The sequence below is a fragment of the Antedon bifida genome, chromosome 4 (genome assembly GCF_963402885.1).
Source record: "Antedon bifida chromosome 4, ecAntBifi1.1, whole genome shotgun sequence".
NCBI lineage: Eukaryota > Metazoa > Echinodermata > Crinoidea > Comatulida > Antedonidae > Antedon > Antedon bifida.
Window position 1 is genome coordinate 986,453 of NC_136229.1, and position 7,977 is coordinate 994,429.

Sequence of the window (7,977 nt, forward strand, 5' to 3'; positions counted from 1 at the left end):
AAGCACTGGGTGCACTCATTACAAGGCAACCTAGGCCTACTTAATAACGATAGATTAGAGGCCTAGCTTGCTTCACACAGCGAGCTTTTAAACTACGAAATCTAGAACATGTAGTTGAAAGTTAAAACACTGGTATTACTACTAGCACTACCATGGTTCACCAGTCTTCTCGGATAAGGACTATAAACCATAGGTCCAGTGTATGCATATTGCTCATGTGCACTTTAAAGAACCCAGTACATCTTTCGAGACGAGTAGGGGGTTACTCCGGTGTATTAGTACATCACAGCCACTGATCACCAACTGGGCCCTCTTTGACCGAAGAGGTCACCAGTAAATAAAGAAGAAGAAAGATATTAAGTCACTGACGATCCGTTTTAATCATTTTCTCATTTATGTTCAGTTTGTACCCTTTGCCACTCGACTACGCAGTATCGATTAAAAGGGTTATTTTTAATCGATAGGCGCGTACGCGTAGTCTAGCGCGCGAAAACGAAAGGTCGCTAATAATAATAATATAAAGTTGCCGAAGTTTTTTGGTTTTAAACGTCATAATATAGTATTCAGATATGGTTCATTAAATCAATTTTTCAGCGATTGAATATTATGAACCTACCTACATTTCCTAGTTTAATGCCCGTATACATTATGTTTATTATGCAGTTTATTTGCATCTAACATATTTGTTATTGTATAAGTATCATTTTCTGACGTCAACCATTTCGAACAAAAACGTAATTTTTCTTCGATATTTGATCTTTAACTCAATCTGATCTATTATTGATGGGCATTGTGCATTCCATAGTGTCTTTTACTTTGATTTCTTGACGCCACCTGATTCTCCGTACTACGTACTATACCTTCAGTATCTGCTGCGTCACATGTTCGTCATATTTTACTTTCTGTATATTATTATTATTTTTAATGCTTGGTTCACTCTAGGACGCAAGATGGGAAAACTTGTAGTGAACGGTTTTTGTTGTTGTTTTTAATGGGAGAACTACCGACATAGAACATTTTTATTTTGTAGTGAACTAACTTCAATGATAAAGTGGTGTAACTTGAATTCGAATTATATATTAAATATGTACGTCTGTTCTTGTTACGTCTTTTCAGACAAACACATTAAAAAAAACAAACAAATACAACCCTGAGCGAAAGTTACCGCTATTACTACAGTACCGTATTAGCCCAAGTGCATCCAGAATGTCCCCCTCTGTACTATAGCCTATAATAGGTACTGTATATGCAGACGAAGAATCTCGGAAACTGGTAATACCAGTATCATAGGACAATTCTGTAATACAGCCTCACATATGTATCACATGTGATGCATGTATCATAGGCCATAAGCCCAATCTAATTATTAGTCTCACATACTGTAGATACACATACCATGCCACTGTAGTACAGAATTTGCCATGATACTGGCTAGATAATGCCTTATGATGTACAGGGTATCGAGTGCTGCTATTCGCTACTGGTTTACCAGGATGGATAGGATGTTGGTTCAGGATAAAGTTGATAATTAGACATCGTAACTAAATTAAATATCCATGTAAAACTGAATACATTCAACTCGACGTCGATGAATAATGAAACTTACAAACATCAGTTACCATTTATATATAATTTTTATTAAAATAAAATAACAGTAATTTCATAATCAAATTTGTATCTACAACTGAGCGTTTGCCTCTATGACGACAATAAATATATTCACATTGGTCGTCATTGTCATGGTTACAGCAGATAGGTCTTTTAGCATTTTTTTCTTCATAACATCATATTAATTTAATAGGTAAACTAAAGCTAAATTATTTATGTCAGAAGAAAGTTTTAGAGTACTTTGGACAGACATGATTTCATTCTAGCGTTATCTCTTTTTACTGTATTTATAATTTCTCCAGTATCTAGGCAAATACAGTGTCACATATGTGTCACATGTTAAACGTATGCCTAACATAACTCTAACATAATACAGGCATCACATGTGATACATATGTGACGCTGTATTACAGAATTTGCCTATCATACTGGACAGACAATATCATTGTGGAGATCAATAGAGAGAATCGGATGATAATTCAAATACAAATTACTATTACATTATTGGAAATGTATAGGCTTTTGTTAAATCTTTCACGAAGCATGTAATATTTATTCGGCGTGGTTTACTTTACTATAATCTTTCAAATAAATAACTTAATATAATACATTTGAAATATAAACAAGATGGAATTTAAATATTGCACAGTTGAATTTACATCGTTAACTGACGAATGTCGTTATATACAATAGGAATGATTTCAATAATATATCGTAATAAATTGTTTCGTTCCAAAACAAAGCTTTACATTCTATGATAACTCAATATACGTTAAGGCATAATGTGAAAACAGTTAACGAATTAAGAGAAACTAAACAGTAAAGTCAATATAACTGTAATTGCTTACAAAATTAATAGGCGAACGTCGTCCCAAATTACCGGGAAAAGACTGCGTAACACCTTCAAGTGGTTACGTACATGTAAAATGGATATATTAAACAACAGAACAATCGGTGGTATATTATAAAATATAATTATATTTCATAAATTGAGGATCCTATTCAATATTGAACAAGACCCATTTAGATAATTTAGTTCTCTTTCAAATTATGATCAATTTGTAATTAAGAAACTTATTTCAGTTATTTGTTAACATTCCTAATAAATGTGTAAGTTAATCGTTTTAGAAATTATTTTTTTTTATATTTAGATTTTTAGTCGATGAGAATTAATTTATTTTTTATATTAATGTGGAATGTTTGTTACACTTTTAACAAGAACTGATATTGTATAATGTACGCGTTCTGCGCGTTAAAAATGATGACAGCCTGTACGCGCGAGTCATTTTCGTGGTGGTGTCACTGTTGATTGAAGTTTGATGATCTTGTTATCAAAGCTTACGGCCTTCTAGGCCAATCATCGGTGTAATACACTGGCGGTTTTCAGCCCCTCCATCACGTATTATAGGCTTACAATCATCGTCTTGTTTCGTATGGAGTGAATATAAATTAATAAATAAGAGTCCTGCAGATATATAAATTAAATAATTCTATTACCGGCGTCGTCGTCCAAGTCTTTCCATTAAATCTCTTTGATTCGCTGCTGCTTCTTCTCTATTGGCTTTTTCCAAAGCTTTCAGTAGATAGTCAAGAGACAGTACCATATTTCCACGCGATCTTTTCTGACGATTTGAAGACTCTAATTCGTTTTCTTCCCTAAGCATATCTGTAACAAAAAGTAACAATTGTAAATAACGTTGGAAATTTGGTGGTAATGGTATATTTATGCTTAGTTTCTCCCACTTTATGGACGCAGGACGTAGTAATCACATCGTAAGTAATTGGTCCAATCACGACGCCCGAACTGTCGCGTATGTGATTGGTGAACACACTTGCGATGCGCGTACGTCGTCGTCGCGTTGCGTCCAAAGGTGGAAACCAATCCTTTCGAGGAGCGGGGTGGGGGAGAAGAATATTCAAATAAGACGGTCGTGGAAAAAAAAAGTTCTGAGTATTGATGGGTATGGAGAGAAGAGAGAGGTTCAGAGATTGAGAGGAGTGACTCACTTACACCTCGTTTAAAGTTCCCTTAGTCCCGCCCTCCCATGACCGGCAATGTTGGTCTCTTCCCGTCCAGTTATTTCACCCAGTCCTTAATCATCATATCTCACGTGTAAGACACAAAAAAAGAGTGTTACTAACCTGAAAGCAATGTTGATCGAGCCTGTCGTAAGAAATTACCGCTATTGTTCATTGGTCTTGCTGAAGTTAACGCAATTAGCGTTACTAACGCACATGAAACGAATAATAAACGAATTGAGGTCATTCTCTTGTTTATATCTGAAAGAAAACATTTTAAACAATTTACTTTTATTACGCACTCAATTTGTTAGTCTCTTACAAATGTCAAATTTGTGAAAATATTTTATTCTTATCGTCAACCCATAAAGTGAAACTAAAATAACAAATGTGAACTTGAAATAAAATGAAATAAATATTCCAAATATTACTTATTTCATTAAAGTAACATTCCTATACATTTATGAAACTAAAATGCTTTTACCTTATTTGACTTTCAGTAAGTAAGTAAGTAAGTAAGTATTGCAAAAGAAAATGTTTGAATTTCATCCGTTCAATCATTTTATATTTAACCCTGCGTCTAAAATTACCAGTGACGATGACGCAATTACATTTAGAATAAATGGCATGACGACCTGTTTATTGTATTCATATTTGGAGCTTTGAATCAATTGTATGATTCACTCTTACAACTTATATTTGTCATAGAAACACAATGCGTACTATGACTTTGTTTGAATTTGAAATAATAATGGAAAGGTACTGAATTATTACACAATGTATATAGTGTATATAGCGTGACACCACAGAGCATTGAGTAGATCTAATATAGACATTCCCAAGCTTGTACTGTAGTTACAGTCTTTTTTAAAAAAGTTTGTCAGCGTTTAGATTTTTTTCTGGAAAAATATCAAGTAATTTCGAATGAAACGCTATGTGTGCCAAAATAATTTTACCAATATTAATTCGAAGTTTAGAACCTATACATGAGTAGTGCACCCGATTCTCAGTACTGTATTTAGGTTTCTCCAGTATCATAGGAAAATTCAATAATATATAGAATCACATGTGTTTCACATGTATTAACGACAATAATTTAACGCTTATTACTTAATCTTACATGATATAGGAACCACATGTAATACAAATGACATGCTGTATATTACCAAACATTCCTATGAAGCTATGGGGAGATACAGCACGGAGAATAACAAATAAAACGTTTGTTCGAGTACGTTCCAATATTTGAAATAATAATAATTAATTTTAGACACAGTGTATTGTTTGTTATTTTTAGTGTAACATACACTATTTTGTGAACAATTGAGTTGTAACGAGTGACGTCATATTGATGTATTTTAAAAATAACACAGTTTATTTGGTGCGTTACATTTTAACAACAGAATAATATATTCGCGAAGAATGTGTTTAGTTATGAATGATTCAATATTACAAAGTTAAAAGTGTATACATCCATGGATTAATTAATCCATGATACATCTTACTATACTATACAGATTTGAGGATTTGTCAAATTGATATTGCGCGTACGTCCTTGCGTTGCGTGCTAGTGGTGAGAACCACGCGCGTTGCATGCTAGTGGAACCACACGCGTATATGTACTGGTGATCGAAGTATCATCCTCCTTCAAGATATCTACTTTATTCTGAAAGTAAGCCTCGAGGTATTAGTTTAATATTTCATAATTCCTACAAAAAGTCAATACTTACAATTAATGCTTAATTCAATCTCCGTCTTCTAATTCAAAAGTCTATAGAAATACCCTGTAAGTGTCCAAGCGTCCAAAACTGTTATACTTTTTAAAATGATGATTACTGCCTCAAGAAGTTTCATTTATAATATACAACGACTCGAGTGATTGGTCGGTTTTTAATGGGCGGGCAACCAATCATCGCAGTTCCTGTCGTTGGTGAGTTTCAATACAATAGCCTTGATTGTTTTCATTAATGAAGTGATTTCTTGAGTTCTTTTGAATTACATTTTCAGTGACTGGTGGGGGAGGGGGGAGTTTTGGGAAAGTGGGTGTACATTATTAAAGATAAATTAATAGAATAAAGGTGGTGTGTCTAGGGACGAAGAAAATGAACGAAATAAACGGTCAGGTTTTTTTTAGAAACTTGGTGGGTTAACGCAACTATGTATGATTTTTTTTCAGATTAAAAACTTAATTAAAATCTTAGGCCTATACTCTAAGTGTATTATAGGTAGTCTAAAGAAAAGCCTATCCCGATGAAAGACTTTATGTATCCAATAGATTAGTTAGGGATCTTGTAATGTTTACATTTCTGATTCGTTTATCCGTTTATTTTGTTTTGTTAATCGAGGCTAGTTCAAAGAATATTACAGTTATTTAGATTCTAAACCCGGACAGATTTAAGGTTAATCTGTTGGGCCTAAATGTGGATAATGGTATAACCAAAACTCGGTTAAAACTTCCGATGCTTGCTAATACGTAGAAATAAGCTTAGACCAGGAGAGCTGTAGTACAGGTTTTCGTTAAACTGTTGATAACAATTTGCATTTCTCATTTGTATAAAACAATTGAGTCTCAATTTCCAAATCCATCATTCTTATTTAATATTGTTAGACGCTACCACCCCCTCCCCACCACACCCTCGCTTTTTAGACACGCCCTGACTCGGGTAGGTTTAATTGAAATCGATAAATTAAAAATATTGCCGTGACGATGGGTCAGACTCGCTTCCCTAATAATCTTGGTTCCCACCAGGACACACCTCAATGTGGTAAGCGCGTTGACCACCAATGACAAGCGAATAATTCATCCATCGCTTATGATTGGTCAAATAACTTGCGCTGCAAGGTAGGGGAACAGCTTTATAGGATGCGACATAAAATAGTACGCGCAACGCGAGTATTGACCAATCGGAAGATCCGTTTGACTGATTAATAACGAATTATATTTAAACATGCTTGTGGTCTGTAAAATATAATGGCCAGCGTCAAAATTTTCCTTTTCTTAAAAAATGATATTCTTTGAAATACAAAAACCACAACTTAATAAAATTCCGCATTACCTCGACCGAATGTCATTTCAGACCACCAATATAATATTGTTAAAATTTTTTCACAGTATTAGTATGTATAAATATCTTGAGGATTTATTTCGTAACTTTCTTATATGTTATTAATGATGTTGAAACGAATAAGGGATATAACATTTCAGTATTGCAAAATAATACATTTAAGGGGGCGCCCTACGGATTATTAACGTGGAGTTCGTTGTTCGTTTAACAAAGATTGCCCTCTTCGTCGTCGCTTGACCTGAACTCAACCTCGCTTCATAAACAAACTCAAACAATCGTCTTTTACATTACTTTAATTGCAAGACGTTGATTTCCAAGAATACGTTACGTTTTCTGTTACAACAAAACGCCATGATTCCTGAGCGACGAACTGTGATGTATTGTCTTTTGAGAGACGCACTAATAGTCACGTGCTACCGACCGACTTTGTGGGTTAAAATGTCTTATTTGTGTTTCCTTTGAAAACTAATAAACAATATATTATATGACTATATTTGCCTGTAGCAATTCGATATGAACAATATAGATGATACGCGTCAATGTACAGGTAAAAAAAATCTTACGGAACGTTCAGTAGATTTAATTATTATAGTGATTGCAATTGATAATCTAATAATACACGTACGTACGTACATAAAATATTGTTTATTTTGAATATTTTGAATCAACAATTTTTCATTGTAATCATGTTTATGTGAATCAAATTCTATTTAAATACAAATTTATTTCTTAGTGTGTAAAGAGATGTAAGTTATGTAATACTGATGGAATTATTCATGGCATGACTTTTGTGTACGCGCGCGCTGTAGGCCTATCTCTCTCTTCGTACGCGTGTCTGCAGTATTAAAAAATGATGAGAACATTTGTGAACTTTGAAACTTTCTAGTTTTAAAGTTTGAATGAGTATAATTCAATTACTTGGAGGTAGGTAGTACCAGGTTCAATTTTTGATCTAATCACACAGAGACCTGAGACCACCAAGTAAAGTACAACTAAGTATATGCTTTCTTTCTTCTCCATGCTTGGAGCTAGCTAGAGACATGGCGTGATGTGAGACCTGTGCTTGACTAATCTAAACAACCAACAAGAGTCGTACGTCCCTGAAGGGAAAGAGCTGTAGGGCGCGGTGAGAAACAACGGTGATCCAATTACTAATAACATAACTTATCATAACATGTTCCTCTTCTCCCCTTGGACTATATCACGTGATGTTACTACGTAAGACAAACATTACATACGACATGGAAACACATGAATGCCATGAGTATTATCAGGGAAGAGTGTT

General features: G+C 34.1%; 1 long non-coding RNA gene across 2 annotated transcripts; it reads right to left on the reverse strand.

Annotated features, from left to right (window-relative positions):
- Nucleotides 1–1,615: 1,615 nt before the first annotated feature.
- On the reverse strand, nucleotides 1,616–5,458 carry LOC144840124 (uncharacterized). 2 transcript variants are annotated; one of them, XR_013611845.1, is made up of 3 exons: nucleotides 5,358–5,458; nucleotides 3,751–3,888; nucleotides 1,616–3,274 (listed from the first exon to the last, which is right to left on the reverse strand). It is a non-coding gene; the product is annotated as an uncharacterized LOC144840124 (long non-coding RNA). The 2 variants fall into 2 exon arrangements; XR_013611846.1 differs by lacking the exon at nucleotides 5,358–5,458 and adding an exon at nucleotides 4,112–4,127.
- Nucleotides 5,459–7,977: the final 2,519 nt, after the last annotated feature.